The 21,701-nt window shown below is 46.8% G+C and overlaps 1 long non-coding RNA gene across 1 annotated transcript in view; it reads right to left on the bottom strand.

Annotated features, from left to right (window-relative positions):
- The window catches only part of LOC128420616 (uncharacterized), a 393,346-nt gene that overhangs the window by 302,805 nt on the left and 68,840 nt on the right, over nt 1–21,701 (bottom strand). Inside the window, exon 2 of the long non-coding RNA XR_008332071.1 lies at nt 8,852–8,869. This is a non-coding gene — a long non-coding RNA (uncharacterized LOC128420616). The remainder of the gene's footprint in view (nt 1–8,851; nt 8,870–21,701) is intronic.

Raw genomic sequence — 21,701 nt, 5'->3', positions numbered from 1 at the left:
CCGTCCTTTTGGCTTGACACACAGACCATCGCAAGAGCCAGCTCTCATGGCCCATTTTTGGTGGAGCCGTCTTCTGAGCACTGCAACAGCGACGGCATAATTCACCACAAACCTGGAAATCCTTTGAGAAGTGGCTTGCGGCAGGCGTTGGGTCTCAAGCACATAGCACATCTTAGAAGCAGTTAGAAGACCACTTGTTCGTGGCCCCAAAACTACCACAACCACACCCGACACATGAGCTTCTCGGTAGTACGTTTATTAATTGCTCATTTATCTGTGTGCTTTTTTATTTTCTGGGTGTCTTCCATTTTTTATTTTGAGGGGAGTATTTTGTAAACTAATGTGGTGAAAACAGCTTTTTTTGCACAAGTCATTGCACAAAAAGGGTGAAATGTTTAGTACATTTTAAGTTTTAACTTTAAAGGGATTTCTATTGGAGAGGGCTAGAACAGCTACTGATCTTAAGAAGGGGGGAAACGGGGGCTGCATGGGGCTGCTGTCTGAATGGCATTAGATATTTTAGCATGTTGATTTGAACTGTACATTTATTATTCTGTCGTAATTTTTATTAAAAACCATGTCATCCAAGAGTGTGAGTGTGCGCTTTTGTCTGAGCACCTCTCACTGGGTTGCCTGCAAGTCTCTCTCTCACTCACAAAATCCACCTCGCTCTCTCCCTGCACATGGATCTGGGTTTTATAGTAAGGAGAAATCTTGTGGCTCCCTTAAAGAAATGATTCTCCCCCCCCCCCGCCGCCACTTGTTTTATTTGAATAATAATTTGTACCTTCCTTGTCAAACCAAATTAGTTATTTTAAAAGGTAAGAACAGGAAGGCAAAAAGTTAGCCTCTCCATCTTCCCCTTTCCCGATACCCCCCTTGCCCCCCACCTGGCCAAGGGTCTGCCAGTGGAATCGATGGGCACCAACAAAAACTGCTCACTTGACAAGGGAGCAAGGCAGGGCTGAAGATCCAGGCAGAGAGTGGTTTGATAATCCCAGCAAACGCCTCTGGTATGTGAATTCTGAATCAATCGAATTGATAGCACATATTTTGAATACCTGTCATTCAGAGGCGGAAATAAGAGGGTGCTGCTGATACAAAAGAACAACCCACATATAATCAATAACTTGGCAGAACATCAATGTTCCCCGTACAAAATGCATCACAGTCATTCCAGCACATTGCCTGCCCTTCGCTGAGTTGTTTGCAAACATCTTAACAATGAGAGTGATGGGGAGATCCTCTCTAGATAGAACTGAGTCTAGTCCTGGGTTCAGGGCTCCCCCTCTCCTGTCCTCACCGCTTCACCCACAATTGGAAGTTCAGAATACTACAACATAAAATGTATTTATTTTCAATCATATTTCTAAACAGTTGATGCAAGGACAAAATTGTTGCCACCCTTTAAAGCCAGGTGCAGAATGAAGTGTGATTCTTCTCTGTGCATTTTGTTCCCTTACTCTCCTTTTTCACAAAAGAGGAGACTCAGCAACCGGACCTGTTTGCAAGACCTTAGATCTGAGCTATCGGCTCTCTTTTGTGTTGTGCGAGCGAACCGAGGTTCACACACTTGGTGGGGGCGCTGCTAAACTGTTTTTTGCTCTAGGAAACTTTGTTCAGCTGAGCTCTCAGGAAATTCAGCAGCAGGGCTTTGGAAGCCCTGTCAGTGTGGACCAGAATGCAGGTGATTGCCGGGAAAGAGAGCTTTAAATGAGGCGAGATAGCAGATCAGTTCATACGGAGACTTTCCACCAAAATCTAACAAGATGGGAAAGGGTTGAGTTTGCTGGCTGTAAAGTGAGCAAGGAAATTTGTATTATGTGACAGTACTTAACTAAATGAATAAGCCACTTACACATGGATTTCAAAAGAGATCTAAAATGTTTCTTTCTATTCCTCTGCTACCCCACACCACGAAGTTCTCTAGGAAATACAAGAACATACGACGAGCTCTGCTGGATCAGGCCATTGAATTATCTTCACCATCATTTTATTTTTATGCTGCCTTTCCATAGTTAAGACCTTGCTCAAGGCAGCTCACAGCATGGAAAGATTTGCATAATTACAAAAGTGGTCGTAAACAATAAATAAAATGCAGCCAGAAGCACGCAGCAAAGTTGAACAATTTTCACATAAATCATAAGAAGGTCTAAAAATAAAGATGCCAAAAATATATAGTATCTACAACAGTCTTTCTTCGGCGATCCCTCGTAGCCACGTAAGATTGTCTTCCATAAACACGGCTTTTAAAATGAGTCCGTAAGGGACTGTGGAGGCCAATTCTGGATCCACACGTCCTTCAATAGTGGGGACATTGGTTTCCAGGACGGAGTTGATCCCCATGAGGGTTTGCCAAGCGTGCCTTCCTCTTAGCACGGTTTTCCCTTGCGTCCTGAGTTTGAGCATCTTCAAAGCCCATTGTAGGGATGGCGTCGCAGGGTGAGGGCACACCCTCCCCTGCAGCATCAGACAAGCCACAGCTGTCTAGCCAGCATGCCCACTCCTTGACCTTTTGTCTCCTCAGCAGTGTTCCGTGTCCTGACCTTTACCTCCTTTGCAAAGGTATTGGCTCATTTTCCCCTGTGATGGGAACATGACTTGGTGGAGCAAGTTGCATAGGTAACTAGGCAACACCCAGGGAGCTTGGGACTGGAGAAGTATAAAGAGCAAAGCCCTGAATGTATCTTGCTGGTTTTGCATATCTTGCAAATAAAAAGAGCCTCTGCTAAGCTAGCAATCTGCTTGTTCCTGCACAGCTCACTTGCATCCCAACTCCTGTGTCGGCTCCGTTATGTCTACACCCACGACACCTTTGGTCAAGGCTGTTCTCCAACTGGAGCTCTCGCAGGCCAGTGTTTCCCAGTTGTCAGTGTTTATACTCCTTTTTTTAAGATTTGCCTTGAGAGCGTCTTTAAACCTCTTTTGTTGACCACCAGCATTACGCTTTCCATTTTTAAGTTCAGAATAGAGTACTTGCTTTGATAGATGATCATCAGGCATCCGCACAACATGACAAGACACTGTTGGAGACACTGTTGATGGAATCTTTCAAGGAGCTGGAGCTGAAGTATATAAGTGGTCCATGTTTCACAAGCATACAGTAAGCTTGGCAGTACAATTGCTTTGTAAGAAAGCATTTTGGTTTCCCTGCAAATGTCCCGGTCCTCAAACACTCTGCACTTCAAACGGGAGAAAGCCGCACTCGCAGAGCTCAGGTGATGTTGGATTTTGACATCAATATTGGCCCTTGTGGAAAGATAACTGCCTAGGTAGGAGAAGTGATTGACATTTTCCATCATTACACCATTGAGTTGGATTTGTGGGTTGGATTTGTGCAGAGGGGTTAAGATGCCAGCCTCCTGATCTCACGGTAGCCAGCCAGCTGCTTGTGGGGGGGTGAGCCCAGCAGCCCCCTGCCCATCTGCGATTCCTAGCAGCAGGTATTCAGAGTCAGAGGGGGAACATGACCATCATGGCTAGTAGCCATCATTTACTTATTGCAATAAAAAACCAAATAGAGTAGGAAGTGAAACAAAACCATTAAAATGCAGGGGAATGACAACCGTACAGGAATGCAACAAACCAGAACTTGTGGCATCCTCTGTGTAAGAAGCCTGGGGGGAGAAAAGGGCCTTTATTTGGAAGGCCTGGGGGGAGAAAAGGGCATCACTTGGCACCGAAACAGCCACCTAGTTGATGGCTGTTCCCTCTGTGGAGCAGGGGCCACTGCGGACAAGGCCTTCTCCCTGGTGTTCGCTTGCCTGCCTCACACCATTTAAGACTACAAAGTTTAATTCAGCCGTGTCCTTTTTGATACGTTTGTGACCACTATTGTTATGCTTGTAGTTGTGCAATGTTTGATATGTTGTCAGCCGCCTTGAGCTTGGTTTTCACTGTGTGTCAAGAGGTGTCTTCAGCTTCTCCAGCTTCAGGGCATTCCTGAAGAAGAGGTATAGTCAAGAAGCTGTAGACCACTATCTTCACTCCTCCCTCCCCAAGGTATGGAAGATGTGGGACCCTGGCTTATGCGCAGATCACCTGTTTTTCTTGCAGAAACTTGCTCTGGTTTCAGTCTCCAGCGGCAAGACCTCAAGGTGAGCTCTGGAGAGCCCTGCCAGGTGAGGAGCCCCATGCAGTTTGACTTGAGGGTCAAAACCATCAAACTCTCTTGAGCACCTGCCTTCAGAGTTGCCCATCTCCTAGCCCAGTGGCTTCCCCGTCGTGTCCTGTGGCCAACCTCTGGACCTCCTCCTAACTTCTCGCCTGCCCCGCCTGGTCTAGACAGGTCCCCTCCTTTCTGACATGCTCTCCATCTTCCCTTCCCTCCTCCAGGAGCCACACTTATTAGGCCCCCTAACTGAATGAAGCTCCGCGAGAGCCATCCATCAGCGCGACGAGGCCATCCATTACCCTGCCGGGCAGGAGGCAATTAGGGCGATGGGGCTGTAAATCACCGCCACTCTCCCCGTTGTGCCACGGGGGCCGCAGCGGACGGTGGCAGGGGCCGCTGGGCTCTGATCACATTTCCTCTGCCCAAGGTGAAGCCGCACCAGGGATGACAAATTGTCGTCCCACCATCCCCTCCTAGGGGCTCATCTGTCTCTCTGCCGACGGGACAGGTTATTGGATCTTGCCACGGACGGGGCCGGGCGGCGTTATTGCTCAACGTCGCTGTGACAAAGGGAAGTGTTAATGACCCCACGGAGGGACACCTCAGCCCCATCTGTTTCCATTAGGGCTGCCGCTGCTTTTCCCGGAGTGTTTGGGCCGCGCTTCCGCTTCCAGGGGGCATCTTAACTCAGGGCTGCCGTACGTCTGGAAAAGTTGACTGAAATATGGCAACCCTGCCTTAACTTCCCCGCGTAGGGGCTTGCAGAACTTTTGGCGGCCTTCGCTGCAAGGATGGCTGCTTCCCCATGAGAAATAAAGGAGGAGTTAGCAATATGCCTTTCTCCTCTGCAGCCTCAGCTGCTCACAAAGCCCCCGAACCAATTATTCATCTGTGCTTCCGAAGCTCCACAGACCTGAGAAGAAAGCGATGGAGCTCTGAGCTGCACACCTTGATGTGATTTCTCTGGCTGGGGCTCATATATATCTTGTCACTGGAGGCTGCAGAGATAGAATCCTGCTCTCCTGTAGAGGGGAAGGTTGAAGCAAGACTCACAGAGCAGTTGGGGGATCCTGAAGGGGGCCATCTAAGCCAGCTTCGTAGAACCATAGAATTGCAGAGGTGGAAGGGTCCCAGACTTGCCTGAGCTTCTCCGTTGACTCTGGTAAAAGAGTGTAAGCTTACAACTATATGAAATATCCCTTTTCACATGCAACAAATGGTAACTTTCACACTGCAAAATAAATGAAGAGTTTGCATTTGTTGGCTTTCTGTACACGTGAAATACATTTTTTATACTCCAAACATTTTTATACTCCAAACAACTCCAAACAATGGTACCTTGGGTTAAGAACTTAATTCGTTCTGGAGGTCTGTTCTTAACCTGAAACTGTTCTTAACCTGAAGCACCACTTTAGCTAATGGGGCCTCCTGCTGCTGCTGTGCAAAGTTCTTAACCCGAGGTAATATTTCTGGGCTAGCGGAGTCTGTAACCTGAAGTGTATGTAACCCAAGGTACCACTGTATTAATGTTTTGCGAGTTAGCAACAACAACTTTATTATTTATACCCCATTCCACAGGTAGGGTGCCACTACCGAGAAGGCCCTCTGCTGTCAAAATTAACCTCGTTTGATGTATGCAATTCAAAATGTCAACAAGTTATTTAAGGGAATTATCTTAGACCACTTTGAAATTATTGCCAAGCAATGTATAAAACACCCTGATGCCTATATGACTTGCACCTATTTAGGATGCATTTTGCACAGGGATTCCTGGAAAGGGTTACTGATTCCAGTGCAAAAGTTGCAACCAATGAATGAATACTTTCAATAATGCTCTGGTATCCTTACGTGGCGAGGAGAAAATAGTTTTCTATCGCTGGCCGACAGAGGACAACATACCCCAGAATTATTCTCAGACAACCTCTGCCCACAGTTTCACAGGTGTTAAACAGCATAGCAAGGCCAGATTGTGGGTTGGGGAGCAGAACAAGCCCTTTTGGGACGACATAAAACCACCTTGGTTCAGAATCATCAGTGACCCAGCCTTGTCTGCCGTCCTAATACCTTCACAGAGTTCCAGTTTCCCAAATCCTTAAACATTATCAGGTGATTAAATTGAGATCCTGGTCATAACACCTGAACCTCTTCCTCCTCCTTTCCATGCGTCACCTGAGTTCTGGGACGGGGTGGGGAGTCCCCGAGTTTAACATTTCTGGATTTCCACATGGTATGTGCTAATAAACTCTCAGTTACTACTAGTATAGAAAGCCCTTGACAACTTGGGACCAGTTTCCCTACGAGATCACTTTACCTGACATTCGCCCAACCGACCTCTTCCATCAGCAGAACTGGGACAACCTCAGGTGCCTCATAATACTTGTTCTGTATTTGTAGAAAGTTGGTTGTTCAGTGTGACGGCACCTGCACTTTCGAACTCCCTGCCTCTTCGATATCAAGCAAGCGCCTTCATCGTCCTCTTTTTGTCACCTGCTAAAAATGTTCTTGTTTAGACCAGTCTATGCACATACTTGGAATTTAACCTTTTCTTTAGTATTTTAACTTTTTGTATGTTTTCATCTATTGTTGTAATTTTTTGCTTATTATTTAATTGCTTTATCTTTTTGTAAACCACTTTGAGGTTTTTCTTACAATCAAGCGGTGTATACGTTTTATGAAATAAATGAAACAAACAAACAAATAAATAAATAAATATACAGTGGTATCTCGGGTTAAGAACTTAATTCGTTCCAGAGGTCCGTTCTTAACCTGAAACGGTTCTTAACCTGACGTGTGCTTTCACTAATGGGGCCTCCTGCTGCTGCTGTGCTGCTGGCGCACTATTTCTGTTCTTATCCTGGGGCAAAGTTCTTAACCTGGAGCAACCACTTCCTGGTTAGCGGAGTTTGTAATCTGAAGCGTCTGTAACCTGAGGTACCACTGCACTCTTACCATATCCTAGAACTCGGGATTTATTGGCTACTGCGTTTAAGTGTTGCTGGATAGTTTGATGGCCTGGGGAACAGGCTGTGTCTGGCAAGTGTCACCAGGTGACTTTTGTGCACAGAAGTCCTGTCCCTCAGCTGACCGCCAGGCTTTGCAAAGGGCTAAGCTAAGGGACGCGGGTGGCGCTGTGGGTTAAACCACAGAGCCTAGGACTTGCCGATCAGGAGGTCGGCGGTTCGAATCCCTGCAACGGGGTGAGCTCCTGTTGATCGGTCCCTGCTCCTGCCAACCTAGCAGTTCGAAAGCACATCAAAGTGCAAGTAGATCAATAGGTACCGCTCTGGCGGGAAGGTAAACGGCGTTTCCGTGCGCTGCTCTGGTTCGCCAGAAGCGGCTTAGTCATGCTGGCCACATGACCCAGAAGCTGTACGCCGGCTCCCTCGGCCAATAAAGCGAGATGAGCGCCGCAGCCCCAGAGACGGCCATGACTGGACTTAATGGTCAGGGGTCCCTTCACCTTTACCCCTGGGGACATGGGTGGTGCTGTGGGTTAAACCACAGAGCCTAGGACTTGCTGCTCAGAAGGTTGGTGGTTCGAATCCCCACGATAGGGTGAGCTCCCGTTGCTCAGTCCCTGCTCCTGCCAAGCTAGCAGTTCGAAAGCACGTCAAAGTGCAAGTAGATAAATAGGTACCGCTCCGGCGGGAAGGTAAACGGCGTTTCCGTGCGCTGCTCTGGTTCGCCAGAAGTGGCTTAGTCATGCTGGCCACATGACCTGGAAGCTGTACGCCGGCTCCCTCGGCCAATAAAGCGAGATGAGTGCCACAACCCCAGAGTCGGCCACGACTGGACCTAATGGTCAGGGGTCCCTTTACCTTTACCTTTAAGCATCACCCTTGGGAGTTACCCTGAGCAGCTGATTGTCGGGGCTTGCAAATAGAACAAGGCAGGTGGAGGGAACTTTTGCCCAAAGTTCCCCACGCCTGCAACAGGGCAACCCTGCTCATTCAGATGCCTGGATTGGCTAGTGACCCACTTAGAAAAAGCCCTGAGTGACATCCATGGACCTTTGCACCTTAGCTCAATCCATCCTAGCTCTTAACTTCTGGTTTTCCCGCCCTCCGTGCTTTGATTTCTTAAAGTCATGTTTAAGATCAAAGGCTGGGCTCTCGCAGATAAGGCTTTCTGGCAAACAAGGAAGGAAAGTAACAAAGGATTGATCTCTTGGGTGCCGGGAAACACTTATTAGCTGGGGGGGGGGGGGGTTTGTTGCTGGGAAATCTCCCAAGGCTACTCATTCCTGCAAAGTGGTTCCTTCTCCTTGCAAGGCCCTGGGAAAGATGTCAGAGGCTCCTGAATGGCAGTTACTGAGAACTGCCGGAGAGGAGAGTGTTGCTCTTGTGCTCGGATCCTGCTGGCTGGTGGTTTCCCACAAATTTCTGGCTGGCTAGTGTGAGAACAGGCTGCTGGACTAGATGGGCCCCCTTTGGCCTGATCCAGTAAGTTGTCTTACGTTCTTAAGCAATGCATCCAGCCACACGCTCCATGGGACCTCCTTGCCCCCTTGCAAACTTTTTGAAACAGGATATATAAGAATGAAACAGGATCAGGCCAATGGCCCATCCAGTATCCTGTTCACGCAATGACCAACCAGGTGCCTCAATGGGAAGCCTATAGGAATCTGTGGGGAAGCCGCAAGTAGGATCCGGGCACAAGAGTCCTCTCCCCTCCTGAGGTTTCCAGCAGATGGCCTTCAGAAGCATCGCTGCCTCTGACTGGGGAAACAAAATAAACAATTCCTTCCAGTAGCACCTCAAAAGGTAAAGGTAAAGCAACCCCTGACCATTAGGTCCAGTCACAGACGACTCTGGGGTTGCAGCGCTCATCTCGCTTTATTCGCCGAGGGAGCCAGCGTACTGCTTCCGGGTCATGTGGCCAGCAGGACTAAGCCGCTTCTGGCGAACCAGAGCAGCGCACGGAAACGCCGTTTACCTTCCTGCCGGAGTGGTACCTATTTATCTACTTGCACTTTGATGTGCTTTCGATCTGCTAGGTTGGCAGGAGCAGGGACCGAGCAACGGGAGCTCACCCCGCCGCAGGGATTCGAACCGCCGACCTCCTGATCGGCAAGCCCTAGGCTCTGTGGTTTAACCCACAGCGCCACCCGTGTCCCTTATAAATAATTTATCATCATCATCATCATCATCATGCAAAGCAGGTGACCGACTCTTCCGGTGCATTTTGACAGCCCAGTTGGCAGAGCCAAAAGAGCCGCCCAGCCCGCCCTCCTTGTCCTCCCCATTCCCAGCCAAACTCGGACGCGGGAGCAGCCGAAAAGCCCCTAATGAAGACGGATGGTCCGTGTCGCTCTCCTTCCTCAGATCCTCCCCGTTCTTATTGATGGGCTGAGGGGTGAAAGGCCGGGAGCACAATGCCCACGGAGGAGGATGCCGCCAGGAGGGGGAGATGTAAGAGAGCCCGGCTTGTTGTGGAGATGGACTGCCAGCCTGCCTTTCGCCATCCATCACTCCCAAGAGGCCTTTGCAAATGCAGATGAATGCTGGGCTCCTGTTAAGACTCGGCTGTAATGGAGAAGGGGCTGTTTGAGCACCATCCGTCTCCCAAAGGGGCTCCTGCCTGCCTCCTTGCCGCCTGTGTATCAAAAAGCCATCAAGGAAGGCCCCTCTCCCAACCCAGGCTCAAGCAGCAGCAGCAGCAATGAAACAGTAGAGAGCACAGGAGCGCAACCAAGATGGCCAAGGGTCTGGAAAAACAAGTCTGGTGAGGAATGGTAATAATAATAATAATAATAATAATAATAATAATAATAATAATAATTTATTTATACCCCCCCATCTGGCTGGCTTTCCCCAGCCACTCTGGGCAGCTTCCAACAAAATATTAAAATAAAGTAATGCATCAAACATTAACAGCTTCCCTAAACAGGGCTGCCTTCAGATGTCTTCTAAAAGTCTGGTAGTAGTTGTTCTCTTTGACATCTGGTGGGAGGGCGTTCCACAGGGCAGGTACCACTACCAAGAAGGCCCTCTGCCTGGTTCCCTGTAACTTGGCTTCTTGCAGTGAGGGAACAGCCAGAAGGCCCTTGGAGATGGACCCAGGTGTCCGGGCAGAACGATGGGGGTGGAGACGCTCCTTCAGGGATACTGGACCGAGGCTGTTTAGGGCTTTCAAGGTCAACACCAACACTTTGAATTGTGCTCGGAAACGTACTGGGAGCCAGTGCAGGTCTTTCAAGACTGGTGTTATGTGGTCTCAGCGGCCGCCCCCAGTCACCAGTCTAGCTGCCGCATTCTCTGCAGTCCCTAAACTCATTATCTGGAAAGTGACTTGCAGTGAGGGACCTTTCCTTATTTGAGCATCCCACATTCTGGAGTTGAGCCCTGGGACAGAAACTGGATTCTGAAACAGACCTTAAACCAGAGTTAAATAGCAAAAAAAAAAAAAAAAAAAAAAAAAAAGGCCAGGCAGGAGAACCTCTGAAACTGAATTTAGGAAAAGCAAGCATTGGTGCTGAGTTACGCTCAGATGCCATACTCCTGTCCTAGAGGCTGCCCATTTTATCTCAACTCCTTTGCAAAGGAAACGCACTCTGCACATGACCCGAGGCAACACTTTCCTGTCAGTTCGCACATTCCAGGCCAAGCGGTGGCAATGCAGACGAGTTCTGGGCCTGTACCCTGGATCAAATTAGGTCGCTCTCTGACCCTTTGCAGAGCCGGGGTGAATTGGAACCAATTAGCTAAACCACTCGGTGTTGCAAAAGAGCTGAAAGGAAAATTAAAGGGAGACAATAGTTCAATAAATCAGGGGTTTGGAATGATGGAGAACAAAGGCACTGAAGGAATCTCACCCTGTCCTAGAAAAGGGAGGGTGCCCATGGAAGCGATTTAAATAAAAATAAAAGCAGCAAGAGGCCAAGAAATCAAATCCAGATTGATTCCCTTGGGTGGGTGATGGGCCTTTGTGCATTTGTGTGGTGGAAGGGGGGGGGGGCTCAGGAAGCGGTGGCAGCATTTAATGAGAAGCTTCTAGCCAAGGGAGGTGGAAAACGAGGACTGCGAAAGAACCCCCAAACCGGCGCAAGCACAACCCCCCCCGGGACCCCCACCGGGTGCAGTGCATTCCTTTGCAACAGCTTCGAGGCCCACCCTCTCACCCACCTGCCTGGGCTTGCCCAAGGCTCCCCCCACCCAGCGGAGCACTGGCCGGGATTCAGACTGGGGGGGGGGTGTTGGAAGGAGAGATGCTGTAGGGAAGAAGCACCAAGAGCACCACAGGTGAGCCACGAAGGGCCAGACACCTGTACTCCTTGGGGGGGGCAGCATGAAGCCCCACCACCTCTCTGCCAAAATTTCCAGAAGGGTGACTGTGTGTGTCCTCCTCTACGGTCCTCTTATCTGTCCAGTCCAAGTCTGGTTCAGAGTAAAATGAGCCCAGGAAAGGGAGAAGTTTTGGAACGGGACCCGCTGTTCTCACCTGGTCCACAGGTGTGTTGAGCAGGAACACGCAGCATCCGCTTCCAAGCTATTGCGAGATATATGAGGGTTTCCATTTAATTTACAGTTGCCCTGTCTAATTTTGCACCTATACATATAGATCAGCCCGTGCATGCAAATGTCTTTGCGAAAATATGCCATCTTCCTCCTCCTTTTGTGTGGAATATAACTGGCCATGCCCTAAAAAGCAGCAAATTTTTGACTGACTGACTGATTGATTGATTTAAAGAACACTCCTCTCCGCTGCCTCCCCACTTTCCAGCCAAACAGATTCCCAGAGTGGCTTCCGTAAGATCAATTAGCAACAAGACAGCCTCTGCCCACATGCTTGCAGTCAAAAAGATAAGGCAGGAAAGGAAAAAAGATGTGGAGGGAAGAGGAAAACAAACTTTGGCAATTCTTAGAGTTACACAGGACTTGGAATGGAAATCTCAGCTGAGGCGATGGAGTGATCCTGCTCCCCAGTTTCCACTCTGCTCCTTGGGCACCTGCTTTACTGTCTCCTTGGCACCAGGCAAATTTTTAAAAATTAAGGCCTTTTAACACCTTTAAGACTATTTTATCACTATTTAACACCATTTATTTTAGTTTCTACAAACTGAACAACGTTTTGCTTTGAATTTGAATTACTGAATCGTTGTGTTGCCCTCCTAATCTTGTGATTACATGTGTGTTGCCCAGAGAATACTTTTTAATAAATGGAATCAGCCGCCACAATATTAAAAAGGTTTAAATTCTCTAGATGGGGCAGCACTGAACACTCTCCCTGCAACCCCCCCCCCCCAGTTTAAAGTTAAATCAAAAGCAATGGAAGATTCTCTCAGGGTCTGCTGACCTTACCCACCCCTAAAGCATTTATGGCTTGCAAAAGGGACCTCATCGGATAGGAAGCATTTAATCAAAGGCAATCAATTCAGCCCCCCAAGGCAGTAACTCCAACAGGAAGGCAGCAAATTTTGAATTAAGGCATTCAGAGGGCTTGGAGTGGGCAGAAGCGCCCCCTCCCAATATCCCAGTATATTTTTAAAAATAAAAAAACCCTAAACATTAAAATATCTGTAAACTCACAAATGATTAAAGCCAGCAATTTGCACACATTGCTGCTCTTCTCTTGAACTTCCCGCTTGAACTTCAGGGCAATTCATGATTTTCTTGTTATTTGGTGTGTGTGTGTGTGTGTCTGCTGCTGCTGTGATGGAGCAATTGATGAATTTCTTGCTTATGGTGCTCCTTTTCCTGATAATGTTTGGTCACATTTGACTTTTCTTTTAAAAAGGATTTGTAACCCCACGCATCCTAAAAGCTAACAATCAATGAAAACAATTGCCCCAATGCTGAAAATGCCAACAAAAAAACATAAAAATATTGTTGCATGCATGGTGTAGAATAACACAGTCTCTACCTTTTATATAATTAAAAGCCTTCAGGAGAAGGAAAGGAAAACATAAAATGATTGCCTTTTTTGACATAAAATGTTGAATTTGATGTTCACAAAATCTGGAAATTTTTAGATCAGTGTGGATATTTTTAGAAGTCTTCCCTGCAGGAATTTTAAAGGGTCTCACCAATATTTGAAATACAAAGTTTGTTGTTCATTTGTTAATTTAGGTGCCAGAATGAAATTAGGTTTTTGGTTTAAAGGAGTTATTAGTTTTGTTTTGTTTTACAAAACAACCACTTACCAGCAAAACTGCTGGTTCAAGAAAGGCCGGACTCCTCATTGCAGCTGTTTTTTGAAATAAAAGTTTTAAGTAACAGCTACTTGCAGTGGAATGTTTGGTTGCTGACAGGGAAACGTACTTGAATGGCAGTTGATTACAACACTGGAATGTCTCAAAAATAATTGTTTGGAGGTGTTCATAAAAATAGAACTTCGGCAATTAAAAAAAAAATCCTGACATGTGAGAGTGAGTGTTCTCTGGGGACTTATTTTAGCAATGCATAATTTTGAAATAATATAAAGCTTTGGATGTGCAAGTTTACCTTAAGTTTTTTATTGTTGCACCCGATAGTTAGGAGCGCCAATGGAGAAAATTTGCAGCGCTGACTTACTGCAGATTTGCAGTCAAGAGAAGACTCAATTCTGAATGATGGAATTGGGATACGTGAACTGCATGAGTCCAAAACAGGTTCACTATGCATCACAAAACACCCCTTGCAAATTGTTTAACTTCCATTTAAACACTTATAATGGGTCCATTTATTTGTCTCCATCAAATGGATTGCACTTCATTATTACAAAATTAAAAAATTGTCCAGTAGCACCTTAGAGACCAACTAAGTTTGTTCTGGGTATAAACTTTTGTGTGCATGCACACTTCTTCAGATACCAATAACTTCATTGATAGGAATAGTTCGCTAAGTGTTTTAAAGTGTTTAAGGGTTTGAATAATTTGCAAAAGTTTTAAATAGTCAGTTCTTTCTTTTAAAAAGACCATTAGGACTTCTGGGGTTTTTAAAGTTTTTTTTTAGGAGAGGTAGTCAGGAAATCATTGCGTGTGTGCAAATATGGTGACCTTTCTTTCTTTCTTTCTTTCTTTCTTTCTTTCTTTCTTTCTTATGCTGCTTCTGTTTCTATTTGTAGGGTTTATTTCTGTTCCTCGCCTGACTCCTTTTAGTCTCAGCAGCCGTGGAAATAATCTCTGTGCTGTGGGTTGGAACTGCATTAATTGTGGGAATTGGAGGGGAGAGGGAAGAGAGAGAGAGAGAGATCAATGGTTGCACAGGAGAGGTCAAAATTTGATAACCTGTACACATTTAGTGGGGGGAAAACCTCTAGCTGTAGTATTTTGGATGTATGAGATAAGCGAAATGATTGGGGTTGGTAAATAGTAGGGCAACTATTTGCAGTCTCTACCTGCCACATTCAAGAAGCATAGATTCACCATCTGAAATGCTGAATAATTCCATTTCAAGACCTTTTCTCTCTGCACTGACTTCCTCTGGCCATCTTCCTTTTGTCTAGAAAAAACAGATTTTATTTTTATTTTTTTAAGGCAAGGGGACTGCAGAGACCCTTGACAGATCGTTTTGTGCAGGCAGACCCTCTGGCCGGGTGCTGGTGTGAGCTGTATGCGGGAGAAATATCAATCAGAGGAGCTGCAGCCTTTCATATCTGATTCCTTGAGGCCAAGTCCCCTTCTGGATGCGACCTGGCGTTGCTGCGTGTTCTAGGGTTGCATGCTGCTCAACTCCGTCCCGGGCGGAGAATCTTCCACGATTCTTTGCAAACAAAGGATGATGAATGAATTAAACTAGAAGGAATATCTGAGTGTCGATTAAGAAGAGGTATTGGGGAAAGAGGCTGCAACTGTTTTGAGCAAGGGATTTTAAAAATATGGCTGCAGAGCTCTCTTTCTCTGTTCAGTCTTTCCTTTCTTTTTGACAGTCAACAGCAATTTCCACTCACGTACTTGAAATGCACCGGGAGACTGGGAGACCGGACTGTACAATAGAGAGGAAAAAGGACATTTTGCATATCGAGCCTTCATCATTTGCAACTGTGCCGATGGAAGATCTTTTGGTCTAACACAGATCTTTTGGTCTAATGCAGCTTCTTCCCAAAAAAATTGTGTTTTTTTTAAGGTGGTGTGTGAACTCAAAAAGAAAGAAAAGAAACCAAGTTTTTAAAAAATGGGAATTGCATTTAATCAGTTGGTATGGCCACTGTGAAAAGTTTCTATGCTTGTCTTACAGACTTAGCAGGATTTGGCCCAGATATTTCAAACTTGCCTCAGTTTCCCACCAGAGAAGTCTGTGGGCCAGAGCAGGGACTGATCAATGCCTGCCTTGCCTTCATTGTTTTGTAATCAGACAAGGTGCTTTTTCCTCCAGGAAATGGTTCAAGTGTCAAATGAATTAACAAAGGAAGCTCTATGGGTCTGGCTTTTTCCCCTTTCAGGTGGGCAGTCTAAAGAGTCCGGCCCCCTCCTTGACCTCAGGATCTGTTAACTGAATTGCCCTGCAATATTCATTTCCACTTAGCAGAACTTGGAGCTATTCAAGGAGCAAATTTTAAAACTCCTCAGGGTGCTCAGTCACCCAACGCCTGCGAAAGCAAAAGAAATGTTAATCAATCTGGATTTCTTTCTTTTCCCCCCTAAGAGCAGCATTAGTGAACCTCCATCTATCTAAAATATATATGTAATGAGGATATGTTTTCCCCTAACTCACTGGCTGTTCTGGTCTCGGGTTACGCTGGCATTTGGAACGCACAGGGAAATTCAGCTGAGTTATTTTCCCTCATTAGCTGCATAAGATGTTTCTCGTTATGGCTTTTTAATTTCATCAAAGACCGCCTCTTGTGCAGAATAATGGAGGCTGTATTCTTGCAGTGATGCAAAAATCCTTAAACGAGGGAGAGGAGAAGGGGGGACAGAAAATTCCAAACAGCCCTCTGAAATGTGCAAAGGGCTTGGGTCTCCTCTGTGTGGGATCCTGTTATTTGAGGGATCCCAATGACTTCGTATTAATTGGGGGGGGGGGAGGTACCAACGAAATTGGATATAAGAACATTCCCCTCTCCCCACAGAGAAACTTTTTTTTTGTCAAAAGCGCATCACTTTCACAAATTTATTTTACTTTGTTTAAAAATAGTAATAACAAGCAGAAAGTTTTAATTGTTAAAGAGCTCTCTAAAAAAATAAGTGATGAAGAACCAGAACAATGAAACTTCAGAAGTGCAATTAAAAGATACATCGGATCTGAAGAAGCTGGAGATATTTCCCAGCAACTTTAGTATGAATTTGCTTATATGTAAATAGTTAACAATTGCATGTAATTGTATTTGTATAAGAGGAAAACGGGATGACTAAATGACCTAAGCAGCTCAGTGTTTAGGTAAAAGGGAGTCAAACAGAAAGGAGTTTTGCTTTGATGCTACGAACATCCACATGGCCTAATCAGAAAGGACAAGAAAGAGGACCCTTTTTTTGCATGAAGGTAATCGTACAATTGCCTTTATGTTTTATGGGGGGGGGTACTTAGAAGGGTTTTTCTTTCTTTTAACGAAGAAATAAATTTGAAGCCAGAAATGCCACAGCAAAGCTGAAAAGCTGAAACAGCGCACATATTCTGAAGTCAGACAAAAGAACAACATATTATTAATAACAGCACATGGTTCTTGCTGTTTTATCATCCGCCATCCCAGTGAGAAAACTAAGTTGCTCTCTGTGCATTTTCCACTTCGGTCCCTACAGAAGGTTCTCAGTTAACCAAAAAGGTGAGTGCAATGCACTTCTGCACTTTACAGCCTGCGAGGAAAACCCTGAGCAAAATGCTGTTTTCTGCTGAATCGATTTCTTTGGGGAAATGCCAGAAATCAGTGCTGAGTTTAAGCAACATTTGGTCCAGTTCCCTTAGCCCAGGTTGGCCTGTCTGTCACAGGCCATGGAGCAAGTGATGTTTTGTGTCCCTCGCTTGCCCCAGCGCCAGGTGCCACAAAACAACCTGAGTCGGTTCAGGCCGGGCTATGGGGAACAGCCCACACTGCCACTCTGCAAATGGGAGAGGCTCCTATTCTGGTGGCCCCATCCTAAATTGTGCTCCTTCTGCAAATACTGGGGCGTCATGCATTAGGTGGTGGGCAGCTTTGACAAGGATGTGGGGTGCCATCGTTTGAGATGGGGTAGCAGCACCCTTTGGGAGAAAAGCAATGACAAACCTAGACAGCATCTTAAAAAGCAGAGACGTCACCTTGCCGACAAAAGTCCGTATAGTTAAAACTATGGTTTCCCCAGCAGTGATGTATGGAAGTGAGAGCTGGACCATCAAGAAGGCTGATCGCTGAAGAATTGATACTTTTGAATTCTGGCGCTGGAGGAGACTCTTGAGAGTCCCATGGACTGCAAGAAGATCCAACCTCTCCATTCTGAAGGAAATCAGCCCTGGGTGCTCACTGGAAGGACAGATCGTGAAGCTGAGGCTCCAATACTTGGGCCACCTCATGAGAAGAGAAGACTCCCTGGAAAAGACCCTGATGTTGGGAAAGATGGAGGGCACAAGGAGAAGGGGACAACAGAGGACGAGATGGTTGGACAGTGTTCTCGAAGCTACCAGCATGAGTTTGACCAAACTGCGGGAGGCAGTGGAAGACAGGAGTGCCTGGCGTGCTCTGGTCCAGGGAGTCACAAAGAGGGGGACACGACTAAAGGACTAAACAACAACAAAAAGCAGACCCTCTCCTGCACAAGCCCCCAGCAATGGGGCGCTCTTCATGCCAATAGGTCCATTTGTCGACTTACCTCCCCCTTCGCGACCTGCCTCCTCTATGTCTCCAGTTCTCCTCCTGTCTCTTCTCAGCTGCCTCTGTGCCCCTGAGCCTCTTTGCTCCTCTCTGTTCCAGGAAAGACTTTCTCACTCTCGCAAACCCCTTACCCACCCCTGGCATTCCGCTTCTACAATAAGAGAATTCCCTCGATATGCACACGCATACCTTCCTGGGCTGGGGGGAGATTGGCTGGCTTATTCACACGGAGCAAAGCTTTAATATTTGACCCCCGTCATGCAAACAATTCGTTTCCCAACAAAAATGCATTCCTTACATGCAGTAATAATTAGCAGAATTATTTATGCCTTTGTGAGCGTTGCTTTTGAGAGGGAGGGTCATAAATAGGAGATAGAGGGCCTGGCAGTTTTAAAAAGTGCTGGGAGCTGGTGGGGGGGAGGTCCCCTATTGATCTACCCAAGGGCCAAGACCTGGGGAGGGGGGGTCCCCTGTTAGTGGCAAACACGCTCTGTGAGATCTGTGGCAGCGGGACCCTTGGTGCTGACCCCACAACACTTTGGGCATGACCTCTGCTCTGGGGCATTGGGAGTTTTCGTCGCCTCTTTGCACTGGATTTTGAAGAAGAGTGAAGGACATGGGACTGGATATCTATTGCTGCTGCTTAAATGGGCATGGAAATTCATGCTTGCTGTGCATGTTTTAATATTACTGATCAACTTCCCATTAACATTGTGCAGGAGTGGAAAAGGCCAGGATGAGCTAATCCATAGGAATCGTGACCCCTGAGCCACAGTGGCTGAGGCAGCCGGTCTCAGGTGACCATTGCTGGCCAAAGACCTTGGGAACGACCCCACAGGTATCTGTCTAGCACCTGCTGATCAAGAGGGTGGTCAGGTCAATGGGCTGCTGGGTCCAGTTTGGGTTGGGTTTCTGCATAAGCCGTGTGAGCAATCGCTATGGGGCAGCCAGGAGGTCTCCCCCAGTGCTGGTGAACCTCTGTGGGGACAGAGAGGGGGTGGTCACAATGCAGTCAGCCACGGACAGCCTTCCTTTGCATGTCAAGATGCTCCCGTGTAAGGACACAAGAAGAGCCTGCTGGATCAGGCCCATGGCCCATCCGGTCCAGCAAGCTGGTCTCACAGGGGCCAACCAGATGCCCCCCAAGGGAAACCCACAGGCACAAGAGCAGCCCTCTCTCCTCTGTGGTTTCCAGCAACTGGGATGCAGAAGCATGGCTGCCTGCGACTCTGGAGGCAGAGCCATCTTGCCTAGTAGTCATCCACAGCCCTCTCCTCCGCCATGAATTTGCCTAATCCTCTTTTAAAGCCATGCTGCGGGATCACATTCATCCAGTCCTTTACCAACTACACTGGCTCCCGGTGGAGTACAGGGTCAGGTTTAAGGTGCTGGTTTTAACCTTTAAAGCCCTATATGGCCTAGGACCCTCGTACCTATGGGACCGCCTCTCCTGGTCTGCCCCGCGGAGGACCTTAAGGTCCACAAATGACAACACTTTGGAGGTCCCGAGCGTCAAAGAGGTTAGATTGGTCTCAACTAGGGCCAGGGCCTTTTCAGTAGTGGCCCCGATCTGGTGGAAAGCTCTGTCACAAGAGACAAGGGCCCTGCGGGACTTGACATCTTTCCGCAGGGCCTGCAAGACAGAGCTGTTCCGCCTGGCCTTTGGTTTGGACTCAGTCTGACCCTTATGTTTCCCTCCCCTTATGGTTTTGACTTTTAAAATGAGGCTGCATTTTAAATTGCATTTTAACCTGTATTTTAAATTGTTTTTTTCTTTTTCTTATTATGTTTTTACTGAAATTTTATTGATGTTAGCCACCATGAGCCCAGCTCCGGCCGGGGTATAAATTATTATTATTATTATTATTATTATTATTATTATTATTATTATTATTATTATCCAAGTTGGTTGGCATTGCTGTATCCTGTGGGAGGGAGTTTCCGCAAACTTTCTTTTATCTGCCTTGAGAGCCTTCCAACGTTCTGCTTCATTCAATGAGTTCTGGTGTCACGAGAGAGGGAGAAAAGATTTTCTCTGTTCACTTCCTCCACGCCAGGCATAATTTTATAAACCGCTCTCATGTCACCTCTCCCTCGAGTTTTCTCTAAACTAACAAGCCCCAATCGTCACAACGTATCTTCACAGAGGGAGTCGATCATTTTGGCTGCCCTTTTCCAACTCTGCCATCTCCGTTTTGAGCTGAGGCGACCAGAACAACAGTGTGCAGTCAGTGCTGCCGTGGAACTGGCTCCCCGGTCCCGGAAGGAGCCTCTGCCCTCGGCCACCTCTCCCAAGCACCCCTGAAGTTGCGTTGAAGCCTTTAAAAAGGAAAGGGATGAGGCCTACATTTTAGGCGGGGGACGAAGGCAAAGCAGGAGGAGGCGGAGGTTCTTTGTGTTCCCCAGCCGTTGCCTCTAATAAAGTCTGGACGCTGACCAAGAAGCAATTTTCTCAAGCAAAACCACAATGCCGGCACAAAGGAGAATATCAGGATGATCTGGCTCCTTTCTCTCTTTAGTATCCCTCCGAAACAAAGAGGGGAAAAGGAAAAGGAAGAGGCTCACCTGTTCCCATGCAATCTTGGAAAGATCGGGGTCATTATCCCCAAAAGCCTCTCGTTTCTAAAGAGCTTCTTTAGACACTGACATCTTGTTCTGAGTGAGATTGTCAGATTTTGCTCTCTTTCTCCTTTTAATTAAAAAAAACCCCCACCAAACCCGTCCGCACCCTTTTGACGTCCCCATAACCAACCTGGCCTCATCTGCTGCTCAAACTTCAAAAGGCAGAGAGAGAGAGGTAAATAAAAACAGGCCCTTCTCCAAAGCAAAAATAAACTGAGCGCTCCTAAAAGAGCTTTTCGGCACACAGGGCGGTGGGGGTGGGGAGAGTTTGCTCTCTCTGCGCCTGACAAAAGCCCCTGGTTTTCTGCCATTCTTTCCCTTTCCTTGATGGATCCCCAATTGTCGAGCCTTCAAGAAAATGCACTCTAGCTCTTTGTCACCAAAGGTAATTTGATAAACTCTTTGCAAAAACACACCGGTTTCCGATTCTTTTCAAAAACTGTTATGGATGGGGGAAGGAGAGAAGGGGGTGAGATATTTGAGATGCTCAATTGAACATCTAAAAAAAAAAAAGTGGTGTGTTGGGGGGGGGGAAGCAGTGGAAAAAGTAATGTCTGTAATCTGCAATGTGTAAATTCATTGGGAGCCACTGCCGGTGGGGGCAAGCGCAGGCAGGGCTTGCCGTCCATTGTCATGCCTCTTGAAGGCCTCTGAATTCTCTTTGGACTTGACATCGAACCTCCATTTATCCTATAAAAGGTCCTCCTTGAGGTATCTCTGCTGGAGGCTGAGCATGTAGAAGAGGACTTGGAGAAATCTGTCGGACAAGGCGGCTTGCAACTGTCTTCAAGCGGTTTGGGTAAGTTGAAAGTTTCCATCTCTTCGAAATCACTCTCCCGCTGGGAGATGCCAGCCTTGTCTAGGACTTTTCGATCTGGAATAAACAGTTTTGCTTCCAAATCTTTTCTTTCTCTCGCCCTCTGCCCCCCCCCAAAGCCTTTTTCTTTTGACCGAGACTTTGGATTCATTTTATTATTCTTTACATTAAGAAATTTGCAAGGAAGTGGGGTAGAGTTGCCGTCTTAAGACACCAGAACACCAGCAACATGTTTCAGTCGGATCCCAACATTCTGATGATAGCAGCCTTCGGGCTCCTATAATCTAAAGTTTTCAAAATGCAATAGTGGCAACTGAAAATAGGTTTGGTTTTCTTTTTTAAATAGCTCCCCTGGGCTTTAAAATTAGTTTTAAAAAACCTTTAAAATTCCTATTGGATATTCAGTTGCAATTATGATGGTATAGCACATAATTTATAACTTGG

The sequence above is a fragment of the Podarcis raffonei genome, chromosome 9, assembly GCF_027172205.1.
Source record: "Podarcis raffonei isolate rPodRaf1 chromosome 9, rPodRaf1.pri, whole genome shotgun sequence".
Taxonomy (NCBI): Eukaryota; Metazoa; Chordata; class Lepidosauria; order Squamata; family Lacertidae; genus Podarcis; species Podarcis raffonei.
The sequence above is the reverse complement of the archived record's forward strand: the minus strand, read 5'-3'. Positions and strand labels throughout refer to the sequence as shown.